Source organism: Acipenser ruthenus, chromosome 3 (genome assembly GCF_902713425.1).
Source record: "Acipenser ruthenus chromosome 3, fAciRut3.2 maternal haplotype, whole genome shotgun sequence".
Classification (NCBI taxonomy): Eukaryota; Metazoa; Chordata; class Actinopteri; order Acipenseriformes; family Acipenseridae; genus Acipenser; species Acipenser ruthenus.
In genome coordinates, this window is record NC_081191.1 from 27,300,516 (window position 1) to 27,326,376 (window position 25,861).

Genomic DNA, 25,861 nt, shown 5'->3' on the forward strand with positions numbered 1-25,861 from the left:
GAGTTGATTGTGTGTGTGTGTATATATTAGGGCTGCTCCGACCAATTAATCAACAATTAATCAACAGAGTTGATCACATTTTTTTTCTCACATAATATAAAATCATCCAATAGAAGATCTGCCTGCATTTCCTCCATGGCAGCAGTCATAAGTGAGAGGAGGCAGGACATAAACAGTTGAAGGTCTTCAGCAGGTTTAACCAATGGGAGAGTCAAAGATCTGCCCTGGAACATAAATGTGCAATACACAATATTGCTAATATTATAGAGAGTTATTATTGAGAATTATACTGAGAACTTCAAAGTAATATTTAGAATTGCTTTTTACAAATAAAAAAAAATGTCATCAGACAATGGAGACATCACAGTTGATTTGGTTACGAATCAATTTTCGAGAACTTTATCAGAAAAATCGAACAGTTAAAAAAAGGAGGTATACACAACAAATATCCGAACACAGGAAGGGAAGGGATATACTCGCCACTTTCAACATTCAAATTATTAAAGGTATCCATGGCTTACCAGTAGCTGTGAATCTTCTGTTCAGTACAGAAAAGTTGATATGGAACAGCACTGGTTACAGCAATCTAGGATGTCTAACGAAGTCAGCACAAAAACATGAGTGTTCCCAAAGTCACTTGCGAGCCACTGTTACACTAAAAACATTTGGACAAACCCGGGTTGATGTTCAACTGGATGAGCAGAAGCATAGGGATACAATACATCACAATGAGCAAGTAAGAAAAAATAATGAGGTTCTTAAAGTTTAAACGCTTGATTGATTCTGTTGTTTACCTTGGTAAGAAATAACTGGCTTTCAGAGGGCTTGATGAAGGCACCAATTCCTCAAATAGAGGTAATTATGTGGAATTACTTTCTCTGATTTATTGTAGCAATCTGTACTAAGCGCAAACAAGAAATATAACAGGACAGTAATCAAGATTTAATTAGAGGGGCCAAGCAACAACAACAAAAAAAATTGGATTTGTTTATTATTATTTTTTTATTGTTTTTTTTTTTAATTGGATGGGCAACATCTAGTTAACACTCCCATTGAACAATCCCCCGACCCACCAGAATGCTATTAAATCAGACAAAAATAAATAATAATGAAAATAGAGAGATATGTTATTATTAGTGTTCCGCGTTTTCGGGTTTTATCTTTAAAAACATTTTCTGGGAATTGAGTTTATTTTACATATGTTAAAATAGGGATAAAAAATGGATAAAAAACTGTTTTTTTTAATTTAAACATCAGTAAAAATCAGGAGGAAACATATACTTTACATGTGGAATATGATGGAATATGATGTGTAGCAGTTTTGGTTTCTGATTGCAGAATCTCTGCAATTTGAAGCCACGTTTTTCCAAGTTAGCTGGTACTTTGCGAACGGTTTGGGCAATCGTTTATTCACCTTGAAATCATAAAAAGAAAAGAAAATTGACAGAACTGGGTGGTGCAAGCCATCGGGAGATGGGTTAAAAAATCAGACTGGACATTTCCATCAATGAATATAAGTTTACCAACTAAAGCATCACCATTTTCCGTCAAATATTTACAGACAGTAAATATTTGGAGAGACAGTACTGTCGCATGAAGTTACCGATACATACCTCTGCAATAAACAGTGGCTGCCCAGCAAAGCACAGAGCTCTGACAAACTCATTAACACAGTCATTCTGCGCTCTCTTTTTATTAAAGCATATGTAAAAGCTGCACAAATGGATTGCTTGTCTCTCAGTTCACTTCCTTGTTTTAATTTAATGTGTCGCTTATTTTTCAGTATGTTCTTTTATTGTCAGCGCGAACGTGTACCTCAATGCAGCAGTATTTGAAGTGCTATGCATCCTCTGCCACATCTGACCCACATCTGCTATTTTTGCTTTTTGTATACTTCAAAACATTTGTTTTCTTTTGAATATTCATAAACTGATTTACGTTTTCTCCCCATTCCTCATCCACTAAAAATATTATATTTTCGTGTATTTCAATTTAGTTTTTGATCAAGCTAGTAGTTACTACGCCCAGCAATTGCCACAATAATCAGACTTTGATTGGCCAACATAATCAGGTGATAGTGTGTTTGTGAAGTGACAGAGAACCACAGTTGAACATTATTTGATTCTCTGATGTCTAAACATCTGCCTTATAGGGCCGTGTACAGTGTAGAGTCAAAATAAAACAGCATTTTAATGAAATGATTGCGTATTTCCTAGAAATAGTACTGTGATAATATTGAATAATAGACAACAAATCAGGTATAAATCATTAAAAACCGACATCCAGTTAAAAAAAAATCCTGTAACTTTTCGGTAAAATTCGGTTTAAACCAGAAACGCGGAACTCTAGTTATTATATACTACTAATAATACATAAAATTAACGAATTGAAAAAATTAAAATATAGGAGAGAAAAGAAAAAAAAGAAAAGAAATCAAAATAAAAGATATTACAACAATGCAGTGGCACGAAGGTTAGCACTGCTGCCTCACAGCTCCAGGGTCCTGGGTTTGATTCCGGCCTCAGGGGTCTGTCTGTGTGGAGTTTGCATGTTCTCCCCGCGTTCGCGTGGGTTTCCTCCGGGTACTCCAGTTTCCTCACACAGTCCAAAGACATGCTGGTTAGGTGGATTGACCTCTCTAAATTGCCCCTAGTTGCCCTGCGATGGACTGGCGTCCTGTCCAGGGTGTAGTCCCACCTTGCGCCCTGTGTCTGCCGGGTTAGGCTCCAGCTCACCGCGACCCTCTATAGGATTAAGAGGTTACAGATAATGGATGGATGGATGGCTATTACAACAATGCTAAGGCAGAGGTTGCAATTGCACACTATTGAAGTAGGAAAGAAAAGGGTCCCAAAAAATTATTCTTTGAAACCGAGAAACGTGAACCTTGGGGCACAGACTACCCTTATGGCTTATAACTAGGGGTTCTTCTGATTTTCGGGAGATTTTTTTTTTTTTTTTAAATCGGGTAGAATTAGAACCACCGGATTTCTGAACTACCTAGAACCGCCACGTGGGTCATTTTGACCCATACATTTTTAAACTACTTCATGAAAGACATACTATCGGATACAACTCAAAAGTTTTATTCATGAACATCACATCTATTATTATTATTATTTGTTTATTTAGCACACACATTTATCCAAGGCGACTTAGAGACTAGGGTGTGTGAACTATGCATCAGCTGCAGAGTCACTTACAATTACGTCTCACCCGAAAGACGGAGCACAAGGAGGTGACTTGCTCAGGGTCACACAATGAGTCAGTGGCTGAGGTAGGATTTGAACCAGGGACCTCCTGGTTACAAGCCCATTTTTTTAACCACTGGACCAGGACAACCTTGTACTTGGCTTAATTCATGCGTCCTTCACAAAGACAAATCTGCCCGATTCCAGCCTTGCTGAAGCACCCCCAGATGAGTCAAATTTTCAGCTTTGCCCAACACCTGGTCATCTAATGGTTAGACGGAGACCTGGAGAGGCCTACAAGCCACAGTGTCTCGCACCGACTGTGAAATGTGGTGGAGGATCGGTGATGATCTGGGGGTGCTTCAGCAAGGCTGGAATCGGGCAGCTTTGGCATGAATCAAGCCAAGTACAAGGTTGTCCTGGAAGAAAACTTGCTTCCTTCTGCTCTGACAATGTTCCCCAACTCTGAGGATTGGTTTTTCCAGCAGGACAATGCTCCATGCCACACAGCCAGGTCAATCAAGGTGTGGATGGAGGACCACCAGATCAAGACCCTGTCATGGCCAGCCCAATCTCCAGATCTGAACCCCATTGAAAACCTCTGGAATGTGATCAAGAGGAAGATGGATGGTCACAAGCCATCAAACAAAGCCGAGCTGCTTGAATTTTTGCGCCAGGAGTGGCATAAAGTCACCCAACATCAATGTGAAAGACTGGTGGAGAGCATGCCAAGACGCATGAAAGCTGTGCTTGAAAATCAGGGTTATTCCACCAAATATTGATTTCTGAACTCTTCCTAAGTTAAAACATTAGTATTGTGTTGTTTAAAAATGAATATGAACTTATTTTCTTTGCATTATTCGAGGTCTAACAACACTGCATCTTTTTTGTTATTTTGACCAGTTGTCATTTTCTGCAAATAAATGCTCTAAATGACAATATTTTTATTTGGAATTTGGGAGAAATGTTGTCAGTAGTTTATAGAATAAAACAAAAATGTTCATTTTACCCAAACACATACCTATAAATAGTAAAACCAGAGAAACTGATAATTTTGCAGTGGTCTCTTAATTTTTTCCAGAGCTGTATATATATATATATATATATATATATATATATATATATATATGCGATCAAAAGTTTTAGCACACAATACATAGCTATGACACACACAGTTTTGTTGTTGTGCATTTTTATAAACAGATTTAGGTTCATTTTTTATTACTAAATTATATTTTCGGTTGTGCATGAATAAAAATACAATTTATATACGATTGTTTGTCCTTATATTAAACGTTTGTCAAATTAGTCCTTTAAGGTCATTCACAACTATTTTCTTAATTAATAATGTGCATTATTCAACACATCGGACGAATTAAAACTTACCGCATTCATCACCCTTCTCTTCTCCAGCTGGTCGGAATAACTTTGCGTGCTGCTGTTGATTTTATTTCCATCTCAAATGTTACGCCTGTCAAGCAACAACCCCATGACGTATTCTGAAGCTGCGCACGCACAGGCCACCATGAGCAAGGTCTCCGAGCCTGCAGTTATACCCATCTAGACTGAGTCGTGACACAGTGTGTTTGTGACTCCTTCCATTTGTGGGGCCCAGTAATGTGTCTTGTTATGTTTACATTGTATGTCTACATGTTGCGGGGTTTTGCTGTATAAAGGCTTGCACACTGCTGTGGGCTGTATTGTTGTGTGCTGACCTTGCTGAATATACATACATGCACGCATATATATGGTTTAATTACCAGTATATATCGCAAGTAAACCATATTTTATACTAAAACGATAGTGGCCGTCGATGATGGCTTTACTTTGTGATAGGTGTGGAAAAAGTTTTCAAACGTGTTACTTGAGTAAAAGTACTGTTACTTGGAAAAAAATATAATTAAGTAAAAGTCCAAGTATCCTTCTAGAAAACTACTTGAGTAAAAGTACAAAAGTATCACATCTTAAAAGCACTCAAGTATCAGAAGTAAAACGTAGCCGCCCTTCAATTCCACCTCCAGTATGTATCCGCTTCTGATGTTATTTACCTTTTCCTGCTTTGATGGAAGAAAATCTGCTTTCCTATTGTGCACACACTGAACGCAATGTCTACTTCCTAGCTGTCCTTACTGTATCTATTTAAATTTATCTGTATCTGTTTTTTTTAACCTCAATCGAAAATAGTGTTAATCAGCGGCTATAGCAACTACTCTATGGTTTTATTCACAAGTTGTAAAACAAATGGATGCAGACTGACATTCAATAACTATTTCAACGGATCACCAGCAACACAGACATGGTACCTGTTCTCTGACAGCACTTTGAATGAACTTTATGAACACAACAGCACGATTACCAATAACACATTAAAAAAATGTAGCCTAACAGTAAATACTGATATTTAGCTGGCTGTACAAATATGCACTCAAATCGTATTTTTTTTTTTTTTTTTTTAAAGTTATCGATAACAAACACTTCACAAAACAGGGTACAAACAGCTGCATGTAAGTAGAATATTTTAATTAAATATGGTACTGTATTAAATTGCTATTTACGCCACAACTGGAAGTAGCCTACATCGTCCGCTGCTTGGATTAAACCGAAGAACATAAACAGACTACGGGTGTTTTTTGAGAAAACCGTATTACTCGTGGAATACTGAGGTAAACTGAGCAACAACGACTAGTTCTTCATAAAATCTGGTTAAAACGATTAGAAAAACGTAATATTTAAATTTTGTTTAACATATCCATATTCCAATAGCATTTGAGCCCTCAGATGCCTTCTCTCCTTCGGCACAGGCATGTAACTGCACGAAGCAGGCATTACCACACGATTAAGCCCGCTCCTTTGGGCTCAATGCTTAATTTAAATCTCAAATCAGGAATTTAAATTTTAGTCACAACCTTTATCTATAAATAAAACACAATTCATGAAACAATTCTAGGATCAAATGTTTTAAAATGTGAAATCCTGTTTTGAAACTGCTTGTAGATTCCTATTACTCTTCTAAACTACTAATGCATCCTCCGCAGCTAAACGTTGTGTTTGTTGATTGGTTATTTTAAAAATCAAAACGGTCTCTGGTTGGGCATCAACATACTATGTCGTCATCAAATAAGCAGACACCGTGCCTGCGGCTCTGCTTTACCCAATCAGAATCCTGGCCAGCGCAAGAGTCAGGGTACGTTCACAAGAGGCAGGGTGCGTTCACGAGAGTCAGGGTGCGTTCACGAGAGGCAGACTTTGCTAAGTCTGCGCAGATTCTGCAAAGATTCTGAAAATTAATTGGCTACTTGCTCCGATTCTGTGCAGATTCTGCCCAGAATGACGAAAGTCTGCGTGTCGTGAACGCACCCTCAGTGTGCTGAAAGAACGAGTAACGAGATGCTTCTGGGAAATGTAGTGGAGTAAAAAATACAATATTTTCTAAACAAATGTACTTGAGTAAAAGTACAAGTATCCCAAAAATAAAGTACTATAGTACAGATACCAAAAACAAATACTTAAGTAGTGTAACAAAGTATTTCTACTTCATTACTTTCCACCCCTGGTGTTAGTTGACCATGACAGGAGTTATGCGTCCCAAGCCGAAGGCAAGGGCACTAACGCAAGTCTCAACTATCACACAGTAGAGCCATCATCGAGAGGGCACATTGCTATTAGAAAACGATTTGTACCATTGTTTTCTTTTTTTGTTTTTTTAAAAAAAACACCTTAAAGCCTAGATTTACCTTCAACTTGTATTGATTTGTCGGGTACCTTTCTGCAGACGTTCTCAGAAAACATTTTTTTAATTAAAGAACAAGAATGACATATAAAGAGAAACACAATGAGTTTTTATTTAGTAAATCAATGTTTATTTTTAAATTGTTTTACCGCCCTTGTATTAAGAATAAAATCAATCCTCATTATATATTTTGTAACAATTGCCATTAAGTTCACCATTATTTGTCTCTAATAATGTAATTAATGGATTGTAATGTTCTATTATAGGATACAATTGTTCCAGCTGAGAAACTTCACATTTAGTTTATTAATTGGTTGATTGAATCAGGTTTCCCTCACCAGGCAACTTGACCAAGCACTTTTGGTGCATGTTTGTTCTTATCTACTGAATTAAAAGTTCCTGATCGTTCTACCTCAGAGCCTTTTTATAATAAAGAACTGTTGGTTGCAAATACCATTCTTTTCACCAGTCAAAGTTTGGCTTACTGCAATGCAGCAAGCGAAGATAAACTTGTGAAATACAACTAATTCTGATTTAACAGAGAGGATTTTGTTCATGGTCTGCATTCGAACAGTTCTGGATTCTACAGGATATCATCATGCAACAAAGAAGGGCTGTGAGTTTGAACTGGTGTTTTAATAAGAGACTTTCTGGACTTTAGTTGGTTTGGTTTAGTAATTATAATGTAGTTGCAAATAATTGATTGATTGGTTTGAATAAAGCAGCATTGCTTTGTTTGGTACATGGCATTTATTCTGACCTTTTTTTGGTGCTGATTTATTTGTTTTTGAACAATTATCATTCCTATAATCCTGGCTTAATTTAAATGTAATATTTTTTTGGCATCATAGAATAGGTTACAGAATTGGAACCCCAGATGGGACAACGACTGTTGTTCAAATTAAAACAAAACAGTTAGTTATGGCAACTCCATTGTGTCCTGGTGAGAGAAGTCTGAACTCAATTAACAGTGATGATTTAATTGAACCAGATACTGGTGTGGAAACAGAGTTTCCTATGGGGATGGGTAGGAAAAGCGGCCTTTCCAGTCCTTTCAGAGGCATTAATGCTACAAGAAGAAAATGTGGAACTTAATACAGCTAATGTAGAGACACCAGTGGTTGCTGGATCTGAATTACTCAGTTTGGAAAAGGTTCTGGTTTAACAGGTGCAACAAACTTAACTGAAGTAAGTGATTGTGCCGATGGAATTGGTAAAATTCATTTGACTGATCTGTTTGAATGAATTGTCGCATTAGAAACCAATGAACAGAGTAATTATGGTAGGCTGGTGCAGAGAAATGCTTCACTTGATGAATTAAATCCTGTTTAAATCCCAAATACAAGCATGGGGAAAAGATGTTGAGTTGTTTGAGGTGGAAATAAAAGTTGCTAGTAGTTTTCACCAATATGAAAGTAGATGGGGAGAAGTTTGTAGAGATTAAACAGTTAATTGATTAAGTTAAACAAGGTACTAATTAGGATGTGAAACAGGCTGTGCAGGTAGACAGCACACCTGTGATTAGGGTTCCAGCTCGTAAGTTGCCTGTTGATTTTGAAGTTTCCTTTTTTTGGTGGTAAAGCTGATCATTCTGATCCTGTACATTTTATTGAAATTTGTGAAGATTATCTTGCTTGCTGGGGAGAGTCTAGCCATATTTCGGACTGTTCTTAGAGACACTGCTTAGGAGTTGCTGGTTTGTTGTTCGGGATCATAGTCATGGGCTTAATTTAAAAATATGATTTTAGAAGCTTTATCTGTGAATTATAAAGAGGAATTATCAAATAGAGTGAGACAGCGTATTCTGAGAAGAATGAAAGTTTTATAGATTTTGCCTATCAAGTGCAAGAGTTGTGTCTTAAGGTTGATTCTAAAATTACAGAACAAGAAATTGTTTCTTTGATTTAAAAAAAAAAAAAAAATGCTAACCCTAGAATGGCTTTACAGTTGCGTTATAAACCTGGTAACATCATTCATTTTGGTGCAATGGGTGCGCAGATTGGAATGCACAGGCTGAGTATGCACAGAGACTTGTATTGGCAGAGAAATCTAGCAAAAATTTGGCTTTTCAAGTGTTGAATGCAAATGAAAGTAAAAGAAATGTACCAAATACTTAAAATATCACATTCCAGGGAAATGTGGTGCTATTAATACTGTGAACACCAAGGATAAGAAATCTAGACAGCCTATTATGGTTAGGTGTGGTTTACAGCAGTTAGTAATTGTGGTTAGCATTTGGAACATGGTAGGCTGAGCACTCTTGGATAGTGGATTTACTTGCACACTCTTGCAGGAAGAACTGTGGGAGAAAATAAAAAAGCAAAATGAAAGTGTAAGAATATGGACTGGTGGTTCACTGCAATTAGCAGACGGCAGGAAGAATTATCCAGTGGGTACATTTGATTTTAGAGTATGATGTACATGAGGAACAATGGATTATACCAACTGTGATTATGAAAAAGGAACATTTGTCTTTGTTGTTGCTGCTTGGTTTGGATTTGTCTTATTGGTATCCAGTTGGATGTTCAGAATAACACATTTTAACATGCGCAAACAAGGTAAATTCAAGTCATTTCCTTTTGTTGGTAGCATAGCTGATGTGGGGTCATGGTGTTCTAATGATCATCAATGTACAAAACAAAATACTAGTGTGAATCTTTATTTGGTTGCTGGTCCTAGAACTACACTTAGTCCAATTGTGACTGTAGACAGTTGTGATGACATTCATCTAATTGACAATGTAGTTAATGCATCTGATATGAGTATGATGGATAGGGACAGACTGAAAAATGTACTGTTGAATGTTAATCAAGTGTGTACTAATCAAGTTGGTTGCACCAATATTTTGGAACATTGAATTGTCAGACAATTGCCCTGTACATAGTAAGAATTATAGGTTGTCTCCAGTTTATCCATTTCTGGGGATCAACAGCAGTATGTAGATCAAGCTGTAAATATTTGCCAGTTGGTAAAACAAAATATTGTCAAAGCCCAAGAACGTCAGAAGTAGTATTATGGTACTAAGACGTGATGTTCATTTCCAAGTAAATGATAGAGTATGGGTACGAAAATTTTGGTTACCAAAAGGGGCAGAGGGTTTTGCTGCTAAGCTTGGTATGGGCCCTGTCGAGTTAAAAGGCAACTTGGAGAACTCAATTATGCTGTAGAGATGAATTAGATCTGGATAGTTGTTCGGCTCAACGTGTACAAAATTTGAAACTTTACTATGATTAAGTGCATAGGTCGCGTGTCGCTCCATGTTGATGGGGAGGGGTGTGTAACAATTGCCATTAAGTTAACCATTATTTGTCTCTAATGTAATTTAATGGATTGTAATGTTCTATTACAGGATACAATTGTTCCAGCTGAGAAATTTCACATTTAGTTTATTAATTGGCTGATTGAATCAGGTTTCCCTCACCAGGCCACTTGACCAAGCACTTTTGTCTATATAGCACACCTCCTCAGTTCAAACGGAAGGATGTTACAAGACAGACGTGCCTTGGTGCATGTTTATTCTTATCTACTGAATTAAAGTTCCTTGATCTTCCAACCCTGATCATTCTACCTCAGAGCCTCTTTATAATAAAGAACTGTTGGTTGCAAATACCATTCTTTTCACCAAAATTTGGCTTACTGCAATGCAGCAAGCGAAGATAAACCTGTGGAATACAATTAATTCTGATTTAAGAGAGGATTTTGTTCCTGATCTGTATTTGGACAGTTCTGGATTCTACAGGATATCATACAACAAAGAAGGGCTGTGAGTTTGAACTGGGGGTTTAAGAGACTTTCTGGACTTTAGTTTGCTTGGTTTAGTAATTATAATGTAGTTGCAAATAATTGATTGATTGGTTTGAATAAAGCAGGATTGCTTTGTTTGGTGCATGGCATTTGTGTTGTGTTTATTCTGACATTTTTTTGGTGCTGATTTATTTGATTTTGAACAATTATCATTCCTATAATCCTGGCTTAATTTAAATTTAATAATTTTTGGCACCATAGAATAGGTAACAATATGTAATTAAATTAATGCACTTACCCGTCACATGCGATTTCTGACTCCGTCACCAGTTTTCTGATACAAACCCCATCTCTTCAATGTTACAATTTATCACATTAAAATCAGTTTGTTTTTATTGTGCAGTTACACAGCGCTTCCTCCAGTTTCACTTGACGGAAATGCAGCCAAAACAAAACAAACTAGACAAGCTATGGTAATGTAACAGTTAATCATTAAACAGTTTTAGATACTGTTTTTTTTTTTTTTTTTAATCTTTTTTTTTTTTGTGCATTTACATTTTCAAGTGAACTGTGACATTAAGGCCTTATCGAGCACTATACTGCAATTTTGAATATTGACTTTGGATACTGTTTTAATTCTGGAAACTGGTGGTTGTAGTTGTAGTAATCTTTTGCTAAATTGGATTACCTTTCGCGTTGTGCGCAGTTCTGTGCATGGCTAAAATTGATTTCATTTTGCTGTTGGGTAGTTAACGTGGAATTTTACATACTACTACAATATGTACCAGATTTAAAAGTATATACTGTATTACAGTACACGTGACGTCTCTTTTGGCAAGTGATATTTTCAGAATCATATCGTTCTGAATTAAAATACTTCTGTTGAAAATATAGTACTGTACCAACAAAACCAATACAGTACATCTAAACGGAAGCCTACTTATTTTAAAACACAGTCCATTCAGCTATGTATTATTGATATTGTATCTTTTTTGTATTCCCTGAAAAACGGGCAAGGGTTGGAATGGGCCAAAATGAAATAATTAGATATGCGTCACACAAGTTTAACTGTCACTGAAGTCAAAATTTTATAGGGTCGAGGGTGTAGATAGATAGACTGTGTGTGTGTGTGTGTGTGTGTGTGTGTGTGTGTGTGGATATATTCTACTATCTATCTATCTCTATGGATGAAAGCAGACAACTGGTACAAATCCAGCTTGCTGAGTGAAGACAGCAGTCCACCTGAAAAAATTTAATAAATAAAATAATTGCACCAGCAACTGTCAAGAGTAGACACATAACTGTAGATGAGGAACGGCTAAATGAAATGGGGAAACTAAAATTGAAAAAACACTAAAACAACAGCATGGGCTGTTAATGTACTTAGACTGGCTTAAAGAAAAAGATAGAGGATATTATGCCAGTGCAAGAAGGTCAACAAGCGACCAGTCTCCAGTTTTATAACGCTGAGAGCTGGAGGACTAAATAGATATTTTAACAGTAGAAGTGTTAACATCTCTGCTGACGGTGAGTTTAAAATCAGCAATAATGTACTCCTATCTGTCATAAAAACTTTAGCAAAGCAGGTAGACCTAACCCTAAACCTAACCATTAAAAATCATCTGATGCCCTCAGGACACTTTCTAGTGGATATCCATTTGTGCTGCTGTGTGGGGAAACAAAGAACCTATCCCCCGACACCAAGGTCGGATTGGTGCGTAAAGTCTGGTTCGAACTTAGACTTAATCTGGCACGATGTGGACACGAGGGTGTTCGACAACTAACAAAAACATCTTTTGAGATCCGAAAGGATGAAAATGGACTTGAATATGTGTGCCTCGCATATAACGAGGTCATAAACTCACCTCAAGATCCAGCTTCAGCATCCATTGCAGCTGCTGTCCTGCCTTCCTCTGTTATTTGAAACTCCGCCCAGACCATCAACATCATTAGCTTGTGCTCAGTCCTTTAGTTTCAAGATGCTTCTTTCGATGCATAAATTCACAATAAACAGACGTGCAATTTATTTAAGAAGTGAACAATAAATTAAATTAAATTTGGGACTGTTACACTGCAGATGTATACACAATATAAGTTTCTGGTTTTGTCTTAATTTTAAAATGTGTTACACCTCGGGCCTTATCACCACCCCAGGCGTGGTATATATCGTGGGAACCGCACGGCCCATCTTGGCTTATACCTTACGTATAAGTTATAACACTGCTTGGAAAAATAACAACCTCTGATTGGTTAAACAGCATCACATGACTGTGTTGCGCAGACATGTCAACCCCCAAGTGTTCACACCAGTGAGACCCCTGCTGAAAAACTTTGGGATTGATGAAAAACCTTAACCTAGACCACTAGATTTTGTTTTGGGGGTGGGGGGTGACGGATCAAGATTTTTGCACATGGCTGACAGCTACGCCACTGACCTAGACTTAAGGGCTATGCACACAGGAAGCGAAGCGAACTACATGAATACAGCACGAGTACATAAAAAACACAATTGTAGCTAGTCATGAAAATAAAATACTGTCTGATTTTGCTCCTTTTGTGGAGACGAAAAAAACAATAAAACAAAAATAGTCTGGGTACACCACACACCAAAAAAATGACATTTAACCGTGAATGTTTATATGTGATCTGGTTTAACATGTAAATTATTCAAAGAATACATCTACACGTATTTGTAAATCCTGAGAATTAATTTAATATACTATTTAAATTGATTTTCAGTTAATAAAATCTTCAGTTAGTGTGTGAATGTTTGTTTATTTATTATTATTGGTCAACATTATTAAAACAGAAGCGCCATTTTACAGAAATACGAAACCAGTGTGTGGCGCTCCTCATCACTTTGATTAAAATTAAGGTGAGATAAAGAGAGATATAACATAACATCAATTTCCAATTGTTCTGCTATTTCTTACCATATGGCATCTTTCTTTGTATTGTCTTTATAACCACTGACACTGGAATTAAGAACATTATATTTTTCGACTTTAATAATTACATATTCATTGATGTCCATTTCTCTTTTATTTCTGTGGTAATTTCTGTATGAACGAGACAGTGACAGTCTGACAGCCTTTCCTTCGACTCTGTCTGAGTAATGACGTGTTGTGTACAGAAACATAGAAGGCTCGCGCAGACAAACCGTCAGCTTGAGACTACAAGGCAATTATATCTTTGGAGTAAGGGTGGAGTTTGCGTAGCAGCTACAGGAATATAGAATGGTAACATACACCTCTTCATCGTGACCCCACCCACCGCACTCCCCCAAAATGAAATAACACGCTTGGACAGTTGTATTGGATTTACCGCTGTATCATGTATAAAGGATATTGCAGCCTCGCAAACACTAACAAACTTATGCAGAAACATGAGAATCCATTGCATGGCCGTGAGACTCTCAATTGTGAAAAACCGTGAGTTTCATGGGTAAACCTTGAACTTGACATCCATGATGGCGTATACCATGGCTTGCAAACTAATGAGCGACTTCACACTAAATACATCACTACGCACCACTACATTCTAAGTTCCATGACAATCTGCCATTTTATTGGTTATTAGTTACGAAACCACTGTCAAAAATGAGTGACATTCCACCTATTTCCTTTAATATATTTGGGGATGAAAACAGATAACAGGCGTGGTATATATCATGGCAACCGCACGGCCCGTCATGGTTTATACCTTGCATATACACTGCTGTGCAAAAGTCTTAGACATTTTGCATTTTTCTACTTTGATGCATTATGAGCATCAACAACTTACTCAAAGCCTCCACTAGTGTGTTCTACTATTATAACAACCTTGACTTGCATAAAGAAGGAAAAACATTGAATGAAATAGCTCGCATCACTCGATTTTCAAGGTGTGGTATCCGAAGCATAATCGACAAGTACAGAGAAACATCTATAATTGACAAACGCAGGACTGGAAGACCCAAAAAGCTGTCTAACAAGGATGAGCAATACCTTCGTACTGTTGATTTGATGGACAATAACACCTGTGCCGTCTGTCTTAATAAGAAACACGCGCTGTGTGACTGCCTCCAAAACGAAAATCATTTTATGTTGCAACAAAGCTGGAAACTATATTGATCATTTGAAAAGTAGTAACGCTAGCAAATCTGTCGTGAATATAGGTTTTTCAAAAAGCACTCGTTTATTGGCTTGTTCAGCAACCGTGCGGCAAAGCAAAATGAATATCGGCATTTGTGCGAGATTCAGGGGGTGGGTGTTGGAACTGCTTAATGTCTATCATTATTAACTCACTATTTAAGGCACAATCTTACGCACTTCCCCTGTCTAGTGTTTTCGCTTTGTAGCAAACACTCAGACGCCGACATTTGTGCTTCAGCTTAACGTTGCTATAGCTAAACTTTGTTGGCTCGCTCCTTTCACTGATTATCAATAATTTTCCTACCTGCTCCAGTGATGCTTCTCTATTTTGCTGCAGAGATCAAAACTCTGCTGCCAGCAGGCTCAGCCTCAGGAGCAGCTATTTTATAAGGATTGGCCACTCACCTAACTTAAAAAAAAAAAAAAAAAAAAAAAAACCTGCACGACAACAATATCAATATCCCAGCTGGAAGCGATAGTATGGCATTCTTTAATATTAATTGTACCTTTATATCTGTTTCACCATGCTGCCTGTTTCTCAAGCATGCTTCCGCAAACTCGCTCACTCAGACCTTCAGGTCAGGCTGGCAGCACCACCCTCCCCTCTCCAACAAAACAGGTCCCACCTTCAGCTTCATAAACAACATTGTCGAAGACATGAAGCCCCTCGTTCACCCCATTGCCATCTCAATCGCTTCAATTAATATACGGCTCAAACGATATGGACAAACGGGTCACTTCCAATGCTGCAGCAATTTCTATCAAGCCCAGTATTCGCCACTCCAGTCATGGCCACCGTCTTGGCTGAGCACTTCCGCATCAGCTGCCCTCAATGGTCCATAGCACGCGCCTGTAGTTAGAAATCAAGTTCAGCTACCACATATGGCTTTCGGTACTTTTGCAACATTAGGGCTAGATTCTCAAAGCTATTTCCAGCTCATTTTAATTTATTTTCTGAAGACAACATTTTCAAGTACAGTTCTAACTTAAGACTGATTGCAAGCACTAAAAGAAATGGCGGACTTGTTGTTTTGTCAAGTTTATTTTTGGAAATAGGCTTCACATTGCTATTTCTACCAGACATTCCTATCCTGTACACTTGCAGTTTTCACTGCTACTGAACTAAAGATGTTTTCATAATGTATCCTCGCACATTTGCAATAACTTCCACTCAGCAACCTCAGATCCTTAATTTCTATTTAAATAAAATAAAAAAAAAACCTGGGACCTGCTATCCTTACTGAGCCATTTTGAATTGAGCTCTTCGCATCGTCCCCCAGGGTAGAACCTTCATTTCGCATCTCGTTTCTTTTCTACAGCACCAAGTCAGGAAGCGCAGTATACATACGCAATCCAGAAAGGACATCAAAGGTGTGCATTTATTAATTCAAAACTGGAACAGGCTCTCACTATTCTATGAAGACTACATCTCAGCCCCCCCATGGAAAGCATGAAATCCCATTAGTAGCCCAGTGGTATTCAATCATTACCAAAAGAACACCTGGATGGACTGCTTGTTCTTCAGTTGACCTCAAGACTGGTAGGACAATCAATGAGCCAGGACAGCAACCAAACAACTATAACATAGAGTGCTATAACATAGAGTGCTATAACATAGAGTGCATACCAGCTTTACTAATCAATACATGGCCAGTACATGTCTTGATAGCTGTCATACTCCTATGCAAACCAGTAGGGGTAAGCCTCACAGGGGTAGTGGGAGTAATTGAACATGTATTTTATATTGGGTATGTCATTTCTCTGAATGTACTCGGGGTGCCTCAGTTGACCCCATTAGTATAATTTATTGCTGAGGGAAGTTTTATATTAGCATGCAGGTAAGACAGTAGAGAAACAAGAAGGACAAAGCCTCCCTGGGATCCCATTATAGAGTCAGATGAATTGTATAAAAATAAAAGCTATGAATTCAAACAGCCTCCTCCTGAAATACTAAAGTGCCCTCTGCGGAAAAGTACTGCAGTGGGATTTTAAAATAAACCCTGGTTACATGGAATTCTCTTGAAGAATACTAAATAAGATAGAAGGGACTTGGACAGTCCATTTAAATTCCAGAGACACAAAGGGACACAGTCAAAAGAAACTGACGTATTCATTCATTCTTTTATGTGTTGTGTTATAAAGCAGATAACTGTGTCTGTGTCTATATATATATATATATATATATATATATATATATATATATATATATATATATAAAATATATAGCTTCTAGTGTTTTTCAATTTGGTGTGAAATGATTTGTGTCGCCTGTAATGTCTTACCTCTCATAGCACAACAATTTCCCCAGCAGTTCTTTAACATTATGATGTTGTGCTAATGCGAGGTAATAAAATGTTTTTAAAAGACTTGGTGAAATACACTAAGCTTGATTTTCATTTTCTGGTATTCTTTGAATGAATGCTGTGTTCTGTATTTTAAAACAAGCTGTCTTCCATGGCCGGTGAACATTTCAGCCTTGCATATAGTCTTAAGTTTAAAAGTGTAGGAATGGTTGAATACTTATTCTTGTCAACATAACATGAATAGCTTCCACTTTAGCTAGGGTTAATAAATAGGCTTCTTCAAAAAGACAGGCTTTGTGTAGTTTTAAGAAACTAAAAATAAACCTTCTAAAGGTATTGTTGCCTAGGGCTGACCTGTCTAAAATGTTTAAATTGCTTTATTTTAGATGTCTTTTTTTTTATTCTAATATTTTAATATAGCGTGTTCCCATATTTGGAGAGGAGATTTTGGGAGCTAAATGATGGACAACTTCACCTCGAGCCAAAATGGTTATGGGCTCAGAAGACAGCCAGTAAACATGGCATTCCTCTTTCTTTGCATACATTTCACAAGAAAATGATTTTGTATTTTTAAAACACAAGTCAGTGAAAGCTTTTATTTTATAATAATCTTGCATAGGGGATTTTTTTTATTTTAATTGAGCAAAGCATTCTTTTTGTAGTGTATCCTGCAAATATTCTATGTGGGCGCTACAATTTAGAGAATTATGTATTTTAATAATGTGTTTGAAACATTTAATCTGTAATCCAATAAAGGATCAAAATGGATTTTAAATGCCTTTTGTTGCTGTGCAGTCTACCTCCCTGGTGGTACCACAGTGCTAACATTCCCATGCTTGGATGTATAGTACAAGTAATGTATACACAATGCACATTGGTATTGGTCTATTGTTTTCAAAACCCATTGTCTTTACATTCCTGCTGTCGTCTGTTGATGGTTCTGCTTGGGTTTTTTCATTGTACTACTCTGGTATTTAATGCTATCACAATGGAATTTGTGGTAACTTTTCTGCTTTAAGTTGCCTGAAGTATTTTAATGCTGAGTCCACATTCTTTCTCCTGATGTCGGTCAATGCAAGCTCAGTTTGGTTCTGCTTAGACATACAGTATAATCAGACTATCCTAGATACTCAAACTGAAAGTGCAACCAACACTTTCTCATTAATCATTGACATACTCTCAACTGGTGAAATAGCATTGCTACACAAAGCATAATTCATGTTTGTCTGTCCAACGATAATCTGTTTTTGCTCCCTCACCACACTGCTTTTTAAATCTTTTTTTTTTTTTTAAGTAATGTTTTTTATACAGATTTAAATGACATGTGGGACAGGGTAACAATCATGCAATCCTCCATTGCTGATATAAACAGGCTGAGCAGCAATGCATATGCACGGAAGTCCAGTAAAACTATGTTTCTGTATCTAGAACAAAAGGTGGGCAGGATTATAACGACATTCAAAAAATCTCTTTATAAAAGGCTTTGCAGAGAGTATGCAAAGCTGTCATATTGTAAGGTTTTAAAATCCTTTTTCCTACCCTTATAAACAGCAGTTCCATTGCACAGCTCCCTTAAGGTTTTCCTTACTTTGAAATTGACTCCATGCTTCCGTTGATGGACACAGAATCACTTTCCAATTAAGACTCCACACATGCAGTATTTATTTCTTCAAAAAGGGGAATCTCTGTCCAGCATGGAGAATAACTGTAATAGGTTCTGCTCTATACCACACTTTCTCTTCGTGCTCACTTAAGTATTCTGCTGGTTACTTGTATTATGAATGCACACTTTAGTTGGCACCAGCAGTTAAGTGTGGTTTAAGAATGTGGTCATGAGTGATTAAATGTTCCTGGCTATCCAAGTCTGCTAATTGATGTTTAGAAAAATAAAACTTAAAAGGCATTGGAAAAAGGAAGTCTTTAGAAGAGTGGAAGAAATGTAGAGTCTGCTTATAGCAAATTTGTGTAGTAAGGCAAATTGTCTTGAAGCAAAGGGGTAATGTTGAGTTATTAGGGCTACTCTTGGTGTTTCTACCACACATGTTCTACATTTGTCAACTTTTTAAAACAAAAATGCTGGCAATTTCAAATATTTTCAACCAGTCGAGTCCAAGGTCATTGCTGCTTTCCTGATTTAATGGAAGTGCCATGAACCAGCAAAGAAAAGTAGGGTAGCATTTTAGATTACAGGGCATGAAGAACTATGTAATTGCATTGTAATAGCTGGGTAGCTATAAATGGTTCCTGCTTTTACTCACTGCTATGCGATTACATGGAATTGTGTTTCCTGATGTAATGACACAGGTAATTTTCATGTAGTCATGTAGATATTCCACCAGTAGTCCCCTATAAAAACAGAAACCATTGGTTTTTAACAATGAGTGCAAGCAATTATTGTATTGTGTATTTGGCGGTATTCAGTTCTTTCTGATGTGTTTTTAGTTAAGAGCTGATCTAATATAGCACAAGAGTTTCACACTTTTGCTATCCACAGGATAGCACCTCCTCCTATAAGGTTATAAACATTCCACCCCGAGGGACAATTAGCTTCTAGAAATCGGTCAAAATTCAGTTAAATTACTAATCTGTCAGTTACTAATCAGACTTAAAAGGGAAACATTTTTCCTATGTTGACATTTACAGTTCAGTATTTTAAAAAATATAAGTGATATAATCTCTTGCTGCCTTGCTGCAGTATAATACATTTTTAGTGCCTATCGCTAGTTCACCTCTGAAACCTGCCTTACAAATTGCTTGCTCGGTTATTCAATTGATTGTAACTACATTAATTAGCACAATGTGTCCTTTAGCATCAGCAGTTTAGGTACACCATCTAAATTGTCAGAATCATGTATAGTTAAAATCATTTTTGATTTCTCAAGGACATGTGTGCATTTTAAATAATTTAGTTAATTACCAACACACAGTGAACTACGGTATATTTTTTTCTGTAAGCTGCTTTTAATTGTTGAGTAGATAGATCCTGATTCGTTGATAATAAGATTGTGGGCGCATCCTGTTAAAGTTTGCAAATGTGCTCCTCAAATTCCAAAGCAACATTGCAAAGTCTTTGCCACATACTTTAAACAAAAGACATCAAGTTTTAGTATAGGAAGACGAGGAGAAATGTGTTGAGAAGCAAAATAATGAAATTGGAAACAAAAAAAATGTCTGAATAAGTCCTAGACCTCTGTGGTATCTTCAGTGTAGGAAAAAAATGCACATAACTATACTGTAAATAAAATTGACAGTTATTTAATTGCTAAAATAACTTAAGTTTATTATTTTACAATACAACAACATACTCCAAAACAATTGGGTGTACATTATTCCTCAAGTACATTCTAATACATTGTAATAGTATCTCTGATACTGATGGAATGGGCAATTTAAACTTAATAGTAATGTAAAGAACAATGTATATTGAAATTTACAATAACATAACTGTCTGAACAATTTTGGTTTCTATTGTATGTAATGAGAGGCAACATGATTTTTTTTTTTTTTCGCTATTAGATTATCTCTTCGTGTTTAGTAAGCTTTTAAAGTTGAAAATATGTACGTACCTAGGCATTTGATTTTGATGTAGTGGTGTTCCTTCTATGATCAGATTCTTAACATTACTGACATTTTAAATCAGTTTACTCCAGTATTTATGTGCCTGTATTGGGAATACATTTCACTTTCATGTCACGTTGTTCTATAGCGAACTGTTGGAGATCTAAATCAAAGCTGCATTCGGGATATCTGTTACAGTATGATAAAAGGTATTTATTTGTTCTGAAAAAAAGCTAACTCTGCTAAAGCTGCATATTTATTCTTTTATACACATTCCCTTTTGACGGGAAACTGACAGTTGAGCCAATTTAGCCCAAACGTACCTCATTAGGCCCACCACTACCTTTATATTGCAAAACATGTGGAACAAAAATAAAATAATGTAATATGTCATTATTTTACACAGTGAATGATATCACAAACCATAACCACACTATGGCTACATCCATGCATGGTTTTTAATGACCTAGTGCAACACACTTTATTGGAATGGAAGTCAGGTGGAAATAACCACAGGAGTAGCTGTTATACCAGAAAGAAAATAACTTTGAAGTGACACCCTCACAGCTGTGTTATAATATATCTATTTGAAGCATGATGGGGAGAACAGCACGCACTTGGTTAAGAATCCCTGCTTAATCATGTAGAACAGCCTGCAGTTTGAATAGCAGAGGGTGACATTCATATCACAGTAACATTTTTGAACTCCTGGATGTTCAAACAAGATTTCCAGCTAAGCCACTGTGTATGCTGGTGCCAGTTTCTCTGGTGTTTTTAAATTTTTTTTTTTTTTCTTCTTTTAAATTGTCTCCAAGAAATGCCCTTAATGTGTTTGTGACAGGGTGGCTGAGGGTGGTGACATCCGGTCAGAGACACTACACGCAAACAGGAACTCGGGTGCAAAGAGCACTGCAGCGCTATTTTTATTAACAAAACAAAAATAAATCAAGTATGTTTGACAAAAAAAACACTGCTCACAGAGCAAAATAAAAGGTTGAAACAAAAACCAAATCTCAAACACAAAAACAAACACAAAAACAAGCCCAGGCTGGGCAGTTGCCTTCACTGATCCTTTATTTTTCATTTTTCTTTCGGTTTCGTTCTCAGACACTCGCTCTCTCGTTCGCTCCTCTCAAACACCCACACCGAGCATGGAAAACTGCAGGCTTTTATGCTGGTGACCATCTCTTGTTTAGCAACAAATTAATCAATTTGTTAAATCAGGAGATGGCCACTTTCTGCACAAGGTTTTGTGGGATGGGGCTTCCCCATCCCTGCTGCCGAACAATAAACAAAACACACTGCTTTTCGCAGTCATATTTATAATACATAAATTCTAATAATAAACAAATACAAATACATTTTAAAATCAGCAGCAGTGCTTTTCCATGCCCCCTCTCATATGTGCAGGACTCTCTCATACTGCCCTGTCACATACCCTGCCCCCCCCCTTGTGCGCAGCACACATGGCCCCATGGCCCCCTCCCCCACAAAAGCCATCCACCCACCCTCATCCTGTCTCCCTTCTCCCTTTCCTCTCTCAAATCCTCAAGTGAGTGGTACATCATCAGCTGTTTGCTTTCCTGTCAAAACATGTTCTGCTCAACCCCCTCCAATCTGGTTTTTGACCCAGCACACTCCATTGAAACTCCACTGTCACTAACTCTCTCTTCGCTTCCTCCCTCTCCTCTGTCCTAATTCTCCTCGATCTCTCTCTGCTGCCTTTGACACAGTAGACCACTCTATTCTCCTGTCCTCCCTCACTGACCTGGGACTCTCCGGCACTGCCCTTGCCTGGTTCTACTCCAACCTCTTCGATTGCATGTACCGGGTGTCCTGGCATGGCTCACACTCTGCTTCTTGCTCTCTTTCGACAGGTGTCCCCCCAAAGCTCAGTCCTGGGACCCCTCCTTTCTTGCTACTCCCGCTCCCTGGGTCCGCTTATAACCTCCCATGGCTTCTCGTATCAGTTCTATGTTGATGATGCTCAGATTTATCACTTTTCCCCCCTCTGACTCTGACATTTCCCCCGTATGTCTACCTGCCTCTTGGCCATCTCTTCCTGGATGCACTTGCATCATCTTATCAGATGATCTTATCAGATATTCACCCCCCCCCCTTCCCTCCTCCACCACTGATCTCTCTATCTCTATTCCTCTTGAATCCACCACCCTCTCTCCCTTCTCATCCACCAAGAACCTTTGTGTCACCCTTGACCCCTCCCTCTCCTACTCTCAGCACATCTCTGTCGCTTCTTCCTCAGCAACATACGCAGAATTCACCACTTCCTCACCAACTACTCCACGCAGCTCCTAGATCATGTCCTGGTAATGAACCGCCTTGATTACTGGAACTGCCTCCAGGCTGGCCACCCTGCCTCTGCTATCTGTCCGCTCCAGCTCAACCAAAACTCTGCTGCCCGCCTTGTCTTTTCCCTTCCTCGTTTCTCCCACGCTACACCGCTGCTCCACTCCCTCCACTGGCTCCCTATCACTGCTTGCATCCAATTCAAAACTCTTGTGCTCGCCTTTCACTGTCTCGACCTTTCTGCTCCCTCCTATCTCCAGACTACCATTTCTCCCTAAACCCCCTCTTGATCCCTCCCTTCCTCCACCACATGCAGACTATTACAGGAATCATCTGGTTATTACGGGAAATATCAACTGGATGAGCCCATTGAAAAAATTGCTCGGCCGTTATTGTAGTACCATGCAGCCTGTCAAACCTATTGTATTGTGCTGCCCTTTCATATGTGCAATGCCCCTTTTTTTATATATATAAATACTTAATCAGACCAGTAAGGTCAGGTTTGATATATGGCAGAAAAAGCAGGATTCACGTTTTATACCGCAAGTTATAAATAATATATGCAATATTTTACCAGGTGAAATAGTACCTAAAACACCATCATTAAAAATCATTGAAACATATATATTTTTTTACTATTTCGTTCTTAGCTGTTGTGCACTTCTCTTCACTATATAAAGTAGGTTAGGTAAATAGCTTTGAAAGAATAAATACATATTATAGCAAACACGTATTTTAATTTGAACCATTAAAACACTCTAAAGTGTTAAACTACTGTTCCACTGATGGAGATGTGTGCATAGGTGTTACTACAACTGATCTCTGTTTACCTCCACTTACATTAGTTCTCATTAGAACAGTCTGCAAGTAAAGGTAATGTGCCCTTGAGGTAAATAATAGGTTTTCAGCACCTAATCTCTTATGTGTTTGCCATCGTTGCACACAAAACATATGGCATCATTCATGAAGAAGCAAAGCAACATCACTGTGTTTATTCATTCATGTAATCAATACCATTGAATAAAGATGAAATCAGGAGCTTCGAATCAAAGTTGATGTCCTTCATGTTTACTTTATTGGTGAAACTTTTAGACTATCATGACTCCACTAGTAAGTCTAGAACAGTTTTATGAATATTCAATTTTAATGTATTCATAAAAATAACTTATGAGTTTGTGAAAGTAATACACTGCTATTTTCCCTTTTAAGTGTTACTTAACTTGATGTATATTGTATATTACTTTTGTCCCTTTAAGTAACCGGTGACCCCAAAGGTTTATGGGAGCCTGTGACAGAGCGAGAAAGAATCTGAGCTGAAAAATCCCGACCAGACCAGAAAGAACAGTGCAAGGTTGGTGGTATGCTTCCCCATAGACGGGCTGACTCGACGGTGGGTGGAAATCATAAGTCGACCATTGTGGAGGAAGCACGTAGCTGCAAGTGCACTGAACAACTCTGTTGTGAGCCACTGTGGGGCAGGCAGTGAATGGATAGACCGTGGTGCCAGACTGATCACAGGGAGGAGTTTGATAGTACAAAGGGGACGCGGCAATGTCAATACGGACCCTTACGCTGAATTATTAACAAGCCAGAGCGCTGTTCATTTGTTGTTTTTGTTTGTTTTGCAGAGGAATAGGAACCAGCACCTGCACCCGAGCAAAAACCTCATGGCAGTGCACAACACTGCACAGCACCACACAGCACGGCAAGCACCAGAGAGACAGAGCATTTTTCCGTGCACGGATGTGGATTGTATTGCTTATGTTATTATTTTGGGACTGTCACCTCACCGTATACCCCCCCACCCCCAATACCATTGCTGGTAAAGGGGCAGATTTTTGTGTTAACTTTTAAATAAATACGGATCTGTAGGTCCAATTCATTTTAGATATCTCTAAATTAACAGGAAGTTATCTTCAAAAAGCTTTATTTACAGATATTTCATATTCATTTAAAGATATTTGAAAATGATTTATAGATATCTCTAAATATTTCAAGATACAGTATCTTAATGATAGGTTTACCATAGGTGACCAAACAAACATTTTCTGTTTTCATACTGGATACCCAACAAGTGCATAATATGGTGCACATGTTTCTAACAGCTTAATACGGGAGTTCACACAGTTGGTTGTCTTTAGACATTTACAGTAAAGTTAATTTAAATTCACAATTCTTTTCTTGACCCAGCTTGAAATAACATGACTTGTTGAAAACCAGAAAACTACTAGTTCTAATCAAGATAGGGCTGTACAGATAAACTGTGTAATTTCCAACAGGGGATTTACATATTTATACCATGTGTGGGTGTCCAAAGCTTGTTTTACTTTTCATCTTTCAATGGACAGCTTATAGCAGTTACGTCTCAATAATGGCTTTTACGAGCTTTGAATTCAGAGCTCACCACAGTAATTGCAATGTTTAATCCAGAAAACAAAAATAAATTACTTCATTTTATATACTATCCTAAATGCATGGTTAATTACATGTGGGATAAACAGAAACAAATTGCCTTTGTGGATTACTCAAATAATTTATTTTGTAAGTTCCTCCTTGGTGTTGACGTCTTTCCTAACTCACTACCCACATGGATCATGTATTGTCTCTATCAACTCTGACTGGGGCTGTCTACATTCAAACCCTATGGGTACTTCACTTTACAGATGTGTCTCAATACCTAGGAAGCACACAAAGTAGGATTGCTACCTGTCCTGGTATTATCTACATATTCCCTGGGATTACAGCAGGCCTTCCAGCTGTAACACATTGGAACCAGACTGGCCATTTTGGAGAAGGAAGTAAGAGAAGCGGCACTAGCGCCTAAACAACATTGAAGAGAAGCAGAAAGAAACAAAACGACACAACTAAAGGCAGTGAAGACTCTGTCACAGACAA